Source organism: Hyla sarda, chromosome 5, assembly GCF_029499605.1.
Source record: "Hyla sarda isolate aHylSar1 chromosome 5, aHylSar1.hap1, whole genome shotgun sequence".
NCBI lineage: Eukaryota > Metazoa > Chordata > Amphibia > Anura > Hylidae > Hyla > Hyla sarda.
The window spans coordinates 233,769,109-233,785,642 of NC_079193.1; positions in this window are offsets into that span (position 1 = coordinate 233,769,109).

The following is a 16,534-nucleotide window of genomic DNA, read 5'->3' on the forward strand; positions in this document are numbered from 1 at the left end:
GGCAGAAAAATGTGGTACGGTAAGCTTACCAAAATGTATTTTAGTAAAACACCAGCTGGTGAATACTTTTGTCTGGACTTTCAAAGTATCTAGGCTCTTGACAGATTAACAGGTTTAAAATTGTACACCACTTAGATGTAGGTATGTGGTATGCACTTATGAGGACAGAAAAATGCGCTACTGTACGCTTCAAAAATTATTTGAGTAAAACACCAGCCGGTGATTACTTTTGGCTTTCCTTTCACAGTATGTAGGCCCTTTTCAGATTAACAGGCACAAAATAGCACACCACTTAGATGTAGGTATGTGGCTTGCACATATGAGGGCAGAAAAATACAGTACAGTATGCTTAAAAAAACGTATTTTTGTAAAACACCAGCCGGTGATTACTTTTGCCTGGACTTTCACAGTATTTAGGCCCTTGGCAGATTAACAGGTACAAAATATAACAGTACTTGTCTAGAACAGCAGCAGGTGTGTACTTTTGCCTGGACTTTCACAGCATCTAGGCTCTTGACAGATTAACAGGTACAAAATAGTACACTACTTAGATATATGTACCGTATATACTCGAGTATAAGCCAAGGCCCCTAATTTCAACCCAAAATCCCAGGAAAAGTTATTGACTCGAGTATAAGCCCAGGGTGGGAAATACATCATCCCCCCATGTCATCATCCATACCCCTGTCATTAACATCCTCATCATTATCACCCTGTCATCATCTAGACCCTCGTCATCATCACCTGTCATCATCCCCTTGTCATCATCCCACACCCCTTCATCATCCCCTTGTCATCATTCCCACCCCCCTTCATCATCCCCTTGTCATCATCCCACACCCCCCCTTGTCATCATCCCCTTGTCATCATCCCCACCCCCCTTCATCATCCCCTTGTCATCATCCCACACCCCCCTTCATCATCCTCTTGTCATCATCCGCCCTCAGTGGTCTTCAACCTGCCGGGCTTGCTGGGAGTTGTAGTTTTGAAACCTCTGGAGGTCCGCAGGTTGAAGACCACTGCAGCCTTCGACATCATCCAGCCCCCTCTCACCCCCTTTATTTCTGTACAGTACTCGCCTCCGCTCGGCACTGGTCCGGTGCTGCAGGACTGTCCGGTGAGGAGGTCGTCCGGTGGGATAGTGGTTCCGGGCTGCTATCTTCACCGGGGGCGCCTCTTCTCCGCGCTTTGGGCCCAGAATAGAGGCGTTGCCTTGACGATGACGCAGAGGTACGTTGGTAATGAACGTACCTCTGCGTCGTCGTCAAGGCAACGTGACTATTCTGGGGCCGGGCCCGAAGCGCTTAGAAGAGGCCTCCCCGGTGAAGATAGCAGCCCGGAACCACTATCCCACCGGACGACCTCCTCACCGGACAGTCCAGCAGCACCGGACCAGCGCCGAGCGGAGGTGAGTACTGTACAGAACTAAAGGGGGGACGGGGGCTGGATGATGTCGAAGGCCGCAGTGGTCTTCAACCTGCGGACCTCCAGAGGTTTCAAAACTACAACTCCCAGCAAGCCCGGACAGCCGATGGCATCCCGGGCTTGCTGGGAGTTGTAGTTTTGAAACCTCTGGAGGTCCGCAGGTTGAAGACCACTGCGGGTGGAGAGTTCACTCGAGTATAAGCCGAGGGGGGTGTTTTCAGCACAAAAAATTGTGCTGAAAAACTCGGCTTATACTCGAGTATATACGGTATGTGGTATGCACTGGGGGTAGAAAGGAGGTACAGTACGCTTAGAAAAACTTATTTTAGTAAAACACCAGATGGTTATTACTTTTGTCATGACTTTCACAGTATCTAGGCCTTTGACAGAATAACAGGTACAAAATAGTACACTACTTAGATGTACATATGTGGTATGCACGTATGAGTGCAGAAAAATGCGGTACAGTACACTTAAAAAAAAACATATTTTTGTACAACACCAGCAGTACACAACAGTGCTGCAGCACAAAAAAGCTGTGTACTAAACACAAAATTGAACTCAGTCAAAGACTATTAGGAATAGACTGCTGGATAGTATACCGTCTACAGATTAGTATAACCAGCAGATGATTTGCTGTGGAACAAAGACACAGAATTGCGCAGAAAAATTATTCCTGCCTCCTCTCCTAAGGTTTATGAAGTTGAGGCAGCTTGTTGAAATGTATGAGGCAACACACAGCTATGTGCCCCTCTCTGTAATACAATGCTGAAGAAAGTGACTGGGAGGTTAATGGCTGCAGTAAAAATTCTTTTCAGTAAAAAAAACACTGCTCTCTGTCCACCAGAACACTGATGTGACTAGGATGTGTAACGCTGCTGGAATGAGCTTTTCTGTGTAACACACACACAGCGATGTCCGTCCTAACTCCATGCACGGTAATGAATGATATGACGAGCCGCAAAATGGCTGCCGAATATATAGGTCTGTGGCATCACAAGGGTTAACTGGCTGCTGATAGGCTGCATCCTGCATGTGATTCAGGGTCATCCCGCCTACTTCCCTTCCGCCTTGCCTTCCCGCTTCCCAGCCTTCCTTACACCATGTACTGTACATGTGGAACTGCCATTTTAGATGCCCTGGAGCCTGAACCACAGTAAATGGAGTTTAATGAAACGATTTGCGCTATAGAATCGCGGCGATATTCAAATCGGTTGCAAATCAAATATTTCATGGAATTCGTAACAAATTTGGGTTCGTCAGCTTCGATTCGCTCATCTCTACTAAGAATATTATTAAAAGTTAAGTTTTAAATAATGCATATCTTCAATACTTACTTGTGCACACTAACACTTTTACAAAAGAGACCGTTTTCTTCTGCCTACTTGCCTCAGCTACTATTCTGATCCTGCCACCTGCCTGATGCCACACTTCTAATGCCAAGTTCTCCTTTTTTTCACCCACCTTCGTCACCGGGTACTAGTATTGCCACACACCGCCCCACTATGTCACGGGGACACTTTCAGGACTGCTGATGCTGCTGATGCCACTTCCAGGCTGTCTCATTCTGTCACTATATGTTCTTCTTATGCTGATGCCATCTCCAGGCTGTCTCATTCTGCAACTATATGGTCTCCTCATGATGATGCCACCTCCAGTATGTGTCATTCAGCCACTATATGGTCTCCTCATGCTGCTGCCACCTCCAGGCTGTCTGATTCTGCAACTATATGGTCTCCTTCTGCTTCTGCCACCTCCAGGCTGTGTCATTCAGCCACTATATGGTCTCCTCATGCTGCCGCCAACTCCAGGCTATGTCATTCAGCCACTATATGGTCTGCTCTTGCTGCCGTCAACTCCAGGCTATGTAATTCAGCCACCTTATACTGATGCCACCTCCAGGCTCTGTCATTGTGCCGCTTTGCGACAGTGATTCTAATAGCGTCTCCTCTAATCTGCATTTCATACTGAGTAACAGTATTATTTCACTAACACAGCACACACCCTAGGCAAAGTGTTCTACACCCCTATTGAGGCTCTCTGTAGGCCATCAATAGCCAATTTGAATACAGATTTGCTGCAAATAAATTCAGACCAAATCGGCCGAATCAAATTTTCAAAAATTCGCTCATCGCTAATGTTAGCCAATGCATAGTAAGGGGTACATGGCCTTTTGGGAACCCAATGATAGCTAATTGCCGATAAAGGTAACTTTCCTCATTAAATCATAGAAACATTTGCCTATTACAAATGCTGCGAATCATGTGTCTTCAATGTGGAAACAGGAGGAAGGATTCAATATGTATTGTACAGTGTGTTCTTTCACATATACCAGTTAAAAAAACATTGAAGAATATGATGTGGAAATATTCTATACAAATCTTATGTGTGAATATGTGTGAAATAATTTATTGTACTTTAGTTTAAATTATTTCTTAGACATTTTCTCACCTTTGAGTTCTTTTTGTTCTCATCTCAATGGCACAGTTGCAGGCAAGTCTGTATTATGTACTTATTCTTTAATCTTCAAGACAAAATACATCTATAGAATTTCTGAAAGTGTTCCCTTTACCATTACCACTGCCTGAACAATTATGTTTGATCATATATTCAGCTACAAAATCATTATATACTATAGCAAATTAATGTTGGAGGCACTTTGGGCTTATAGGACCAAGCCGTGACAGTTTCTACTGTGAAAAATCTAATTACTGCCATTTTCTTTTTTACTACATTCCGCATATTGAAAATGCTCACACAAGGTCAATGAGTGTTGGCTGACATATTAAGGAGCAGATGCTAACAGCAGGCAGGAGTTGCATTCATTTATAGCTGTTTCTGAACATTTGAACTAATTATTTCTTTTAGTGTAAGAATCACTAAAAATTCTCCTCAACGTAATGAGTAAAACTTAACCCACCATAAAACTAGTCGCATTACATACTGAATAGAGTGAAACAGAGTTGCCATTCATCCATCATTTTCCAGACAGTCTGGAAAAAATGGGGACATTTTTTCCTGTGTCCATGAAAATATAGGTGCTTACATGATTTTGAGGCTAGAGTTACTGAGTCAGGTTATTGTGATTGGAATAATCCTTTTTTTTTTTTTTTTAGCTCACAATACGGTAATGGTAAAGGGTTTATATCAGTATGTTGAGCTATAGACACTTAGCACTCATTTATTATGGTTTTCCTAGTTTCCATACAAATATGATTTTTGGATAAGGCTAGTTTCACATTGCTTTTTGTGCTTCTACCGAAGGTATGTAGGCATACAGTACAATAGGATGCTTTGTCAGCATCCAGAATAAAGACCTCTTTCTATTATGTGTTCCCTGCAGAGTACAGAATGTACAGTCATTGGCCACTTTCCTGGGTACGCCGTGCTAGTACCATGTTAGGCTGACTTTCAGAAATACCTTCATTCTTCTGGCACAGCCAAGATGCAAATCTCTGTACAACCACAACTTAAGGGTGCTTTATTGGATTAAAAGGTGCAGTAAAGTACCCCCACATTATGGGTGCAGTACAGTTCCAACACATTAGGGGTGCAGTATAGTTCCCCCACATTAGGGGTGCAGTATAGTTCCCCACATTAGGGGTGCAGTATAATTATCCCACTTTAGGGGTGCAGTATAGTTCCCCCACATTAGGGGTGTAGTATAGTTCCCCCACAGACATACAGCCTTCAGCCATATACAGTGTATGGCTGGAGGCTGTATGCCTGTTTACTGCCCCAGTGTTCCGACCACCACTCCTCCGAGGAGCGATGATCGGAACACTGAAAATTACGTGCCGCTGGTGACTTACCATGCGCGCGTCCTCCTCACTGCTCTGCTCTGCTCTTCTATAGGCACACACACGGGACGTCAGTGACGACCCTTCCTGCGCTACCTCCTGGCGGCTCCTGCTTTTTTAAAGTTGACGCGGGGCTGCAGATAGGTAACAGGAACATCCTTGTGTCCTGAAAATATTTTTCGGGAGACAGGGATGTCCCGAATGTGACGGGAGGCCCCCTGTGGGCACGGGGCCCGGAGCAGGCACTCCATGAGCTCCAATGATGATCCGGCCCTGATGGGGGCAAGCTCTCCATTGCAGATTTTCGGAAGCAGAATTTCCACTGTGAAAAATCAGCCAGAGACCCAGTTGAAGCCCTGCATCCCACCCCCTATCAATAATTGTAATGATACTTCAAAATGCGCCCCCAGCAGACTGCAGTGCACAGGGGGGCAAGCCAGCTATAGTCCCCTCCAATATACGGTCCCATGTGAATATCACTTCCCTACCTTAAACCTAACACAGTCCCATGTAAATAACTCCACCCCCTCTCTCTCTCTCAAACATGCAGTCCCATGTAAAAAACTCTTCCCTCTCTTCAACATACAGTCCCATGTAAATTACACTACTCCCCTCTCTCTCTAACAAACAGTTTCATGTAAATAACACCACCTCCTCTCTAACATACAGTCCCATGTAAATATTATCACTGCCCCCCTAACACACTTACCACTTGCTTCCTGTACGCTGTAGTTATATATAATAGTGCAGCCCATGAGGCCCTGTCTGTTCTGAAATAGGCCCCGCCCCTAACATGATGTCATTCTTACTAAGAGCTACGGACCCGATCATGGTGCGTGATCTTCCTCCTAAATTGCTCCATGTAACTGCGGGCATCTTCCCCTGCACAGTGCACTGGCTGTACTACCCGGCTGTGCAGAAGAAGACAAGGAAAAGCAGCCACAGTCCAGCCCAGCAGCCAAACGATTCGGACAAAGGGAACAGCGTTCCTGCTGTGAAAAAAGTGCAGGGACACCGTTCCTATGAGTTCCTGCAGGACTCGAGCCCTGGGTATACGGTGGTCATATACACAAAAACAATACCATACTTACCGTATTTATCGGAGTATAACATGCACTGGCCTATAACACGCATGCTAATTTTTCCAAGAAAATTTGAGTAAAAAAGTTTTTTTACATAAATATCCTTGTTAAAATGAGGGTGCATGTAAGTGCGTGTATACCCCAAAAAATCTTTCTGGCCCCAAAGAAGCCGATGTGGTTCAATTATTTAAAGCAGCCGCTTTAAATCATAAAACTGCAGTGGTTTCTGCGGGGCTGGAAGCAAGACGCCGCCGGAGCATGCAGGAGCACGCCGACAGGTAAATATGAAAGCCGGGGATGGGAACCTGGGATGGGAACCTGGTGGGGAGGGGGCTCTGGCCCCGCAGAAGTCACTGCAGTTACATTATTCAAAGCCGCAGCATTAAATCATTGAACCGCAGCAGCTTCTGCAGGGCCAGAAAGAGTTTATCGGCGTGTAACACACAGATAGACTGGTACTCCGGTGGAAAACTTTTTTTTATTAAATCAACTGGTGCCAGAAAGTTAAACAGATTTGCAAATTACTTATATTAAAAAATCTTAATCCTTCCAGTACTTATTAGCTGCTAAATACTACTGAAGAAATTATTTTCTTTTTCGAACAGAGAGCTCTCTGCTGACATCACAAGCACAGTGCTCTCTGCTGACTTCTCTGTCCATTTTAAGAACTGTCCAGAGCAGGAGAAAATCCCCATAGCAAACATATACTGATATGGACAGTCCCTAAAATGGACAGAGATGTCAGCAGAGAGCACTGTGCTCGTGATTCAGCTGAGAGCACTGTGTTCCAAAAAGAAAATAATTTCCTCTGCAGTATATAGAAGCTAATAAGTACTGGAAGGATTAATATTTTTTTTATAGAAGTAATTTACAAATCTGTTTTATTTTCTGGCACCAGTTGATTAAAAAAAAAAAAGTTTGCCACCGGAGAATCCCTTTAAGCTTAAAATTTTAGTTTAAAAATGCGTTTTATATGCCGATAAATACGGCAATTGGTACTTAGGGTCCCAAGGTGTTCCAAGAAAATCTCCCCCACACCTTTACACCACCAGCCTGAACTGCTGATACAAGGCAGGATGGGTCCATGCATTTATGTTGTTTATGGCAAATTCATAAGCCGTCATCTGAATAATGTAGTTGGAATGAAGACTCATCAGAGCAGGCAACTTTTTCCAGTCTTCCATTGTCCATATTTGGGGAGCATGTGGGAATTGTAGCCTCTGCTTCCTGTTCTTAGCTGACAGGCATGGCACCTGGTACGGTCTTCTGCTACTGTAGCCCATCTGGCTCAAGGTTGGTTGATTCTTTGAGGTACTGTTGCCTTTTTGCCACATCCAAACAGTCTGCCCATTTTACTCTAACCTCTTATTTTTATCCACACAGCTGCCATTCACTGGATATTTTCTCTTTTTTCTGACTATTCTCTGTAAACCCTAGAGATGGTTGTGTGTAAAAATCCCAGTAGGTCAGCAGTTTCTCAAATACTCAGACCAACTCAACACTTAGATCCCCATTTTCCCCTATTCTGATGCTTTGCTTAAGCCTCAGCAAATTGTCTCGACCACGTCTACATGCCTGAATGCATTGCTACAATGTAATATCTGGTTGTGTTAACAAACAGGTGTACCTAATGAAGAGGCCAGTGTGTGTGGAATGTAAGAGTAGTAATGTCGGATCAGATGAGAGTTGCAGTACTCCAAATAGAATTATTGGTATCACAGTAGCTTCCTGTGATCTTGTTATGTGGTATTTCGGTGTGGGAGCATAGGCTTGCGCAGCATATTGCATTAGGGTGTGCACCCTAAAGCACAAACTCACGCCACGCGCCTGCGTGCGTATATATATATATATATATATATATATATATATACACACACACATATACACACACACACAAATACTGTATGCTGGCTGTATGCCTGAGTACTGCCCCACTTCAGTGTTCCGATCACCACAGCTCCAATCTTGGGCCCCCCGGGACCGGGGTCACGATCTACTGCTATGGCCTATAGGCCATAGCAGTATGTCCCGGGTCTGGAGAAGCGCTGGTCGGAGCACCGAAGATGACGTGCTGGTGACTTACCATGCACGCGCGTCCTCCACGATGCTCTTCTCCTATGGGCACACGAACGGGAAGTTGGCGGTGACGTCCCTGCATGCGCTACCTCCCGGCGGCCCCTGCGTTTTTAAAGGTAACTGGGACATCCTTGTGTCCTGAAAAGATCTTTCGGGACACAGGGATGTCCTGAATGTGAATGGGGCTTCCTGTGGGCTTAATTAGGGTGTGCCCAGGCACACCCGGCACACCCTGTGCGCATGCCTATGTGTGGGAGTACCCATGATGTTAGGTGTAAATAAACCGGACATGACACGGGTGTAAACTTGAACCAGTAACAATAACTTAATAATAGTGCTGAGATATAAACATTTAAACAAAGTATACCCAGAATCCTGACGACTAGCCCAATACAGATATGGGTTTATTTATACCCTTGTTTTTCTGCTGACAGACACTCTTTAAGGCCTGGGATTAAAGCAAGTTTACACAGTCTTGGCTTCAGTGTATGAGAAGAGTTTCCAATCCCCTTGGTAGCTTTCTGTAAAGGCAGTTTAGAGAGTCTCTAGAGAAGACTTAACCCCTTAAGGACACATGGCGTACTGGAACTTCATATGTCCGCTCCCGATCTATAATGGGGGGCCATAGCGGGTCGGGCCCGGCCTCTAACAACGGCCGGGACCCTTGGCATTGATCGCGGTGCCGCGCGCTATTAACCCTTTAGACGCGGCGTTCAAAGATGAACGTCGCGTCTAAAGTGAAAGAGAAAATATGCCGGTAAGCTCAGTGGGCTCTTCGGGATAGCCGCGGCGAAATCGCAGCATCCCGAACAGCTTACAGGACAGCAGGAGGGTCCCTACCTGCCTCCTCGCTGTCCGATCGCCGAATGACTGCTCAGTGCCTGAGATCCAGGCATGAGCAGTCAAGTGGCAGAATCCTCGATCAGTGGTTTCCTATGAGAAACCAGTGATCAATGTAAAAGATCAGTGTGTGCAGTGTTATAGGTCCCTATGGGAGCTATAGCACTGCAAAAAAAAGTGGGAAAAAAAGTGAATAAAGATCATTTAACCCCTTCCCTATTAAAAGTTTGAATCACCCCCCTTTTCCCATAAAAACAAAAAACACAGTGTAAATAAAAATAAAAATTAACAAATATGGTATCGCCTTGTATGGTATGGTGCCTTTCGTATATAAAAAAAAGCATGATAAAAAATAAAGCCCCATCTGTGACATACGGTAAATTAATCAGGATGCCATTCTGTGAGCCCAACACAAGGCAGTAAGGATTTAGGAACAGGAAATAGAAGGGCTAAGAAAGCAATGAGACACTAAGTTCTCAGAATATTTATTTTTGTGGTCTTGGCGATCTATTTAAATGGCACCTGAATTATTTATTGTTTTATTCCATATGCAATATTCGATTTATGCAAAAACATTTCCAATTTTTTCTACGCTCCCACTGCTTTTTCAAAAATGGGTGGAACACAGCAGGAGGGGGTGTGGCCTACCACAGCCCTATACATTTTCTATAAACTTATGCAAGAATATTACCATAATCTTATTCACAAATCTAAGCTAGGTGCTAGTCCCCAAACAATCAAAATGCACCTAATTCTTTGAGAGGCTTGCACATCTTTATACATTTGGGGAATATTGTAGTAACTTATTTCAACTTAAAGAGGTTATCCTGGAAAAAAAACTGTTTTTTATATATCAACTGGCTCCAGAAAGTTAAACAGATTTGTAAATTACTTATAATAAAAAAAAATATTAATCCTTTCAGTACTTATGAGCTGCTGAAGTTGAGTTGTTCACTTCTGTCTAAGTGCTCTCTGATGACACGTGTCTCAGGAACCGCTCAGTTTAGAAGCAAATCCCCATAGCAAACCTCTTCTAGTCTGTGCAGTTCCCGATAAAGGCAGAGATGTCAGCAGAGAGCACTGTTGCCAGACAGAAAACAACAACTCAACTTCAGCAGCTGATAATTATTGAAAGGATTAAGATTTTTTAATAGAAGTCATTTACAAATCTGTTTAACTTTCTGGAGCCAGTTGATATAATAAAGAAAGTTTTTTTCCTGGGATACCCCTTTAAGAAGGGGACTTTAAATTCCTAATTCATAAGTATTAACTCAGCTTTATGACGTTCTTGGTGGACCTTTCACTCTTTCTTCTCTGTAGTATGTTATAAGCATCACTATTGTAAGCCAGCACCATGCGTTTATTTCACATTCAGTTCATAGAAGGTTAGAATCTCATTTAATGCCCTTGTGGGTGCAATCATGTAGGACAAGTAAGTCACCCTCTAAACTAGTCTAAACGCACATAAAAATGTCACTCACAATTAAGACAGAAAAAAAATTGTCTCTCCATCTGATATACACTTTAACCTTATGAGACATAATGTGGCCAAATTGAGATGGATTGTACCATAGGAAACTAAGGACCTTGTAAGTGAGCTTGAATTGAACAAGAGAATACTAGTGAAGTACGTGTTTGGAGCTGTCGATTACATGCTAAGCAGCTCAAGGATTAAATGAGAAATGCAGTTTTAATACTTTATTTAAATTGATTCCAACCATACATCATCTGGAGTGGTTCTCTGCTTTTATATATACATGGAGTATTTACCAAATGGTAAATACTGAAAATAACAGAGTTATTACAAAGGAACACTGTGCCTAGATTATGTTCAAATGAGAAAAAATACATTCACAATCAAAGTAAAGTAAAGAGCTATAAAATACATAAGTATAAAGCTCCATAATCCAAAATACATTGTCAGAACTCTTTAAATACTATTACACTAACAGTGAAGCATAAAAGAGAAATTGTAGAGTAGTTGAATGTATTGTATGAGACGAAGCAGGACCAACAAATAGCTGAAAAGTGGCATAAAGAACATACCGTATATACTCGAGTATAAGCCGACCCGAATATAAGCCGAGGCCCCTAATTTCACCCCAAAAACCCAGGAAAAGTTATTGACTCAACTATAAGCCTAGGGTGGGAAGTACATCGTCCCCCCATGTAATCATCCAGACCCCCGTCATCATCCCCCCCCCTTCATCATCACCGCCTGTCAATCCCTTTATCAGTGGTCTTCAACATGCGGACCTCCAGATGTGGCAAAACTACAACTCCCAGCATGCCCGGACAGATTTGTAAATTACTTCTATTTAAAAAATATTAATCTTAATCCTTCCAGTACTTATCAGCTGCTGTATGCTCTAGAGGACGTTGTATAGTTATTTTCTGTCTGACCAAAGTGCTCTCTGCTGACACCTCTGTCCATGTCAGGAACTATCTAGAGCAGAAGCAAATCCCCATAGCAAAGCTCTTCTGTTGCGTACAGTTCCTGACATGGACAGGGATATCAGCAGAGAGCACTGTGGTCAGACAGAAAAGAACTGAACAACTTCCTCTGCAGCATACAGCAGATGATAAGTACTGGAAGGATTAAGATGTTTATATAGAGGTAATTTACAAATCTAATCAACTGTAACACCAGTTGATTAGAAAAAGAACAGTTTTTCACTGGAGTATCCCTTTAAATATATTGACCCAGGACAAGCGGAACTTTTGGTGCAGCAGCCTCTTATTGTATTCAATGGAATTCTAATCATTGCGGAATTTCTGCAGTAAAAATTCTAATTTGGGAAATTAACCTGGGTGGACTGCATTGCCGTCAGTGGTGAAGGTGCATGTCTGCATGGTCCTAGCTCCGAAAGATTTACTAGAGCTTGTTAAAATATGAAAGCTGCGCTGTGATTGGTTTTTATGGGGAAACCAGACAGTTTCAGGCGCATTCCTACTTGTCCTGCTGCTCGGCGCGCCACTACCACTCCCTGGTCGTCTCAGAAGTTTCGAGATAAGAAGGAGCAGGTGCTTGTCCGGACCATTGCATTTAAAAGAAAAAATGTATTATGTGTTTTATTAAAGTCTATGGAAAAGCAGCCACCAGTGCACACATTAAGAAGTGGCAATAGTTTTAATGTTGGAATTACTGCTTTTATAATGTGTGCACCAATGTGCACTGTTTTTCTGTAGACTATATATATATATATATATATATATATATATATATATATATATATTATTATTATTATTATTATTATTATTATTTTTTTTTTTTAATTCTGCTTTTTATGCCAATTATTCTGCTGTTTATTGTTTTCATTTCACAATTTGTAAACCCAGCCTTGCAAGGAGTCATATGCAAACATATGTGCCGTACTTAATGTCGCCCACCCTTTTGTCTTATCAGCAGCTAAGCTAAATAATTGTTAGAGATCTCTTTTTCCTTTGCTACTTAAAGGGGTACTCCCCTGAAAAAAAAATTTTTTTCAACAACTGGTGCAAGAAAGTTAGACAGATTTGTAAATTGCTTCTATTAAAAAATCTTAATCCTTCCAGTGTTTATCAGCTGGTGTATGCTCCAGAGGAAGCTCTTTTCTTTTTAAATTTCCTTTCTGTCTGACCACAGTGCTCTCTGCTGACACCTCTGTCCATTTTAGGAACTGTACGGAGCAGTATAGGTTTGCTATGGGGATTTGCTTGTACTCTGGACAGTTCCTAAAATGGACAGAGGTGTCAGCAGAGAGCACTGTGGTCAGACAGAAAGGAAATTAAAAAAGAAAATAACTTCCTGTGGAGTATACAGCAGCTTATAAATACTGGAAGGGTTATGATTTTTAAATAGAAGTAAATTACAAATCAAGTAAAAACAAAAGGAAAAATAGCCAGCACAACAACCTAATACACGGGTGCCTGCTGCTGTGGCAAATACAAAATGTACAAAGAAGAAAGTTGCCACTTTCTTCTTTGTAAATTACAAATCAGTTTAACTTTCTGGCACCAGTTGATTAAAAAAAATAATAATGTTTTCCTTTTAAACCAAAATGTGCACTACTGATCTTACATATACTTAGAGGATGATTAAATGTGATAATTTACTAACTTAAAGTTTACTCCTTTAGCTGACACTGACATTGTTCTTGAATGTATTTTTTTTCTAGATAACAATATATCTGCGCACAAACCTTATATCACATATGCTGAATATATTAAACAAAGGAGCCATAACATGAACTATATGCAATTCACTGAGAGCGCTTAGAATTTAGAGCCTAATGTAGGAGAGCTACATAATAAAATGCTTGCGTTGCCTTCTATGATATACAGTCTCATTTATAACTGACATACTTCTTTTTCCATCTGTGTGGAGAACCACAGTACAATATATATTTCTATGCTGTCACTTTATTAGTTTTATAGCTAAATGTGTATCAGAAAGATATGAGTTGCTTGAAGCTTTGGCCAGGAAATTGACTGCCAACAAGCGAACAGTTATCCAAGACAAATTGTGCCAATCGCAGTATGACCATTGTGTTTATAAATATAATACCTGACTAGAAAAGAACAATGTAGTTTCCTGGACGTTTATCTGTTAATATATGTGGATATTACTAACATGCACAGAGTCCATGTTTACCACACAAAATACATGGAATCAGAATATCATGCTAATCTGCATTTCTGTATATACTTTGATATGTATGATTATGTTACCATTTTTAGTTAGATTTTCTATACATTATGTGATTCTTTAGATATTTGACTCTCTGCATTTGAAGTTTACATAGACATAAAATTATATATATATTATTTTTTTTTATTTTTTTAATCAACTAGAATGGGATGTTGCTCTGCAGCTCTTGTTGGAAGAATATAGAAGCTAGAGATGAGCGAACTTACAGTAAATTCGATTCGTCACGAACTTCTCGGCTCTGCAGTTAATGACTTTTCCTGCATAAATGAGTTCAGCTTTCAGGTGCTCCCATGGGCTGGAAAAGGTGGATTACAGTCCCAGGAGACTCTTTCCTAGGACTGTATCCACCTTTTCCAGTCCACCGGAGCACCTGAAAGCTGAACTAATTTATGCAGGATAAGTCATCAACGGCCGAGCCGAGAAGTTTGTGACGAATCGAATTTACTGTAAGTTCGCTCATCTCTAATAGAAGCCTATGACAGCCTCTACAGAAAATGTAAAAGGAGCAAGTGGCTAGTAAGTTAAGACCAGACAAGGAGAGGCTGCAGCAATAAGCTCATTGCCCACCTCCACAGACCTGCTGTGCTCCGATTTTTGTGCAGCATGAAATACCCTGCGTATACGCAATGTGTGTTCTTACCCTTAAGTATCTATTATCTATATACATGCCAATTCACATGTTCAAGAGGGAAATATCTACAGTTCCTTAGACCCCAGGGCTATTTACGGCCATGACGACTCCCTCTAACCATAACTTGTCTCCACAGGACCTGCTGAACCAACATCTTGGGCCATTCACACTTTTTAGCACCCACCTCAACATTCTTGCATTGTGCAATTTTTGCGCATTCCACACAGAAATGTCAGCACATTAGCTCCACGCAGATTATCCCAAATGAATGAGGTCAAGCCTCATGTGGGTCCACAACATATCAAACTGCACATGAGCGTCAGCCTTAGATTTCTGCTGTGTTCTACTTGCAAATATAGTAGACGTCAGATTTGCCATAATAAAATGTGCGACATGTGAACCTACCCTAATAATGATATTTTCATTTCTTTATTATAAAAATTGTAAATTGCAAACCAGATTACTATTAAATGTTTGCCATGCAATAAATGTAATTTCATATATTTAATAGTGTAAATGACCATTGACTTGTCCAACAATAGAATCCAATGTCTGAAAAAATCCTAATATTAGTATTATTATTGTATTCATTCTCATCATCTTTATACCATCCTTCATTTTCATTTATTGCCTATTAAAATAATATAAGGAGAAAGTATACCTTTTAACTCCTTATAGACTACATTTAAGTTAACAGTTTGATGGCTGATTGACTGTGTAATACAACACTGCAATTCCCTCCACCAGGCTGTCATGGTGACAGCTTGTTTCTGCTAATGTGACAAAGAACTGAAATAATAATAACCTTGTCAATCAAGTAGCAAAGATGTCACCCAATATAAGTGTCATGTTTAAAATGCAAAAATAAAACCCTTTTGATCCTACTATAAGAAGAAAAAAATAATCAATATTAAAAAATCCAGGCACATTTTGCATTCACTTTGGATACAATTGATCCTCTATCAAACATGCCAATCTGATTTCCATAAAATGCCCACATTATTGACAATGTAGGATTATCAAACAAAAAAAATAATCTATGTCCTTCATTTTTGCACTTATAGGGGTAGTCCACCCCTAGAAATCTTGTCCCCTATCCAAAGGATAGGGTATAAGATGTCTGATTGCACGGGAGGTGTAGTGAGTATAGGCTGAGGATATCATTTTTAGGAAAATATGGTGGATAATCTCTGTCTCCTGGCTGTCTGGGATCCTGTTTGAAATGGATATATCCTCTGGTCCTCTGATTATTTTCCTTTTTCTGTATACCCCCTGTACTGTTTTGTATTCTGTTGGTGGTTACTTTACATATCCCTTGACACCTAGCTGTGAGGAGCCTCAAGACAGCTTGTTTGCTGATTGGGTTAATCGCGCATATCCTGCCAGTTGGTGCCAACGTGAACAAACGGTTTACATCTTACCTATAGGTAAATATGTCCCAGTTTTAGAAATATGTTTTCAGGGCTCCTCATAGTAGCCATAGTTATATATCCCCCAGAATCATGATCCCCAAATATTAGGCTTTACTTAGAACCCAAACATGACCCCTTTGTACCCATAGATTAAGCTGTATGTATCCCTAAGCTGTATGTATCCTATAACTATGTATAACCCCTTTATGGATCCTATCAAAATGTGCGTTATAATGTCACCATATCAATAAGGGTACTGCCATCTATGTCACATCGGTTGTGTATGATGGGAGTTATGATTTATGAACTATCAATCTGTGTTTGAGAGGAGGTTGGGAGGCGGGATGATGTGGGCTGATCTAAGAAGAAGCTGGAGACCTCCCTTCTAACCCAACCCCCTGCTGCACCCATAAAAGTGGTGGGCCCACCGCATCTAGTTGTTACAAGTTTGGGGCCCGTTCTGAATGGACTTCTCCCGCTATTTTTCTTCCTTGGCCCCAAGGACGGATTAGGACTTTACTCAACGACTTTAAGTATGGAACTCTTCCGATTTTTATTCCCCTTTTATTTTATAACTG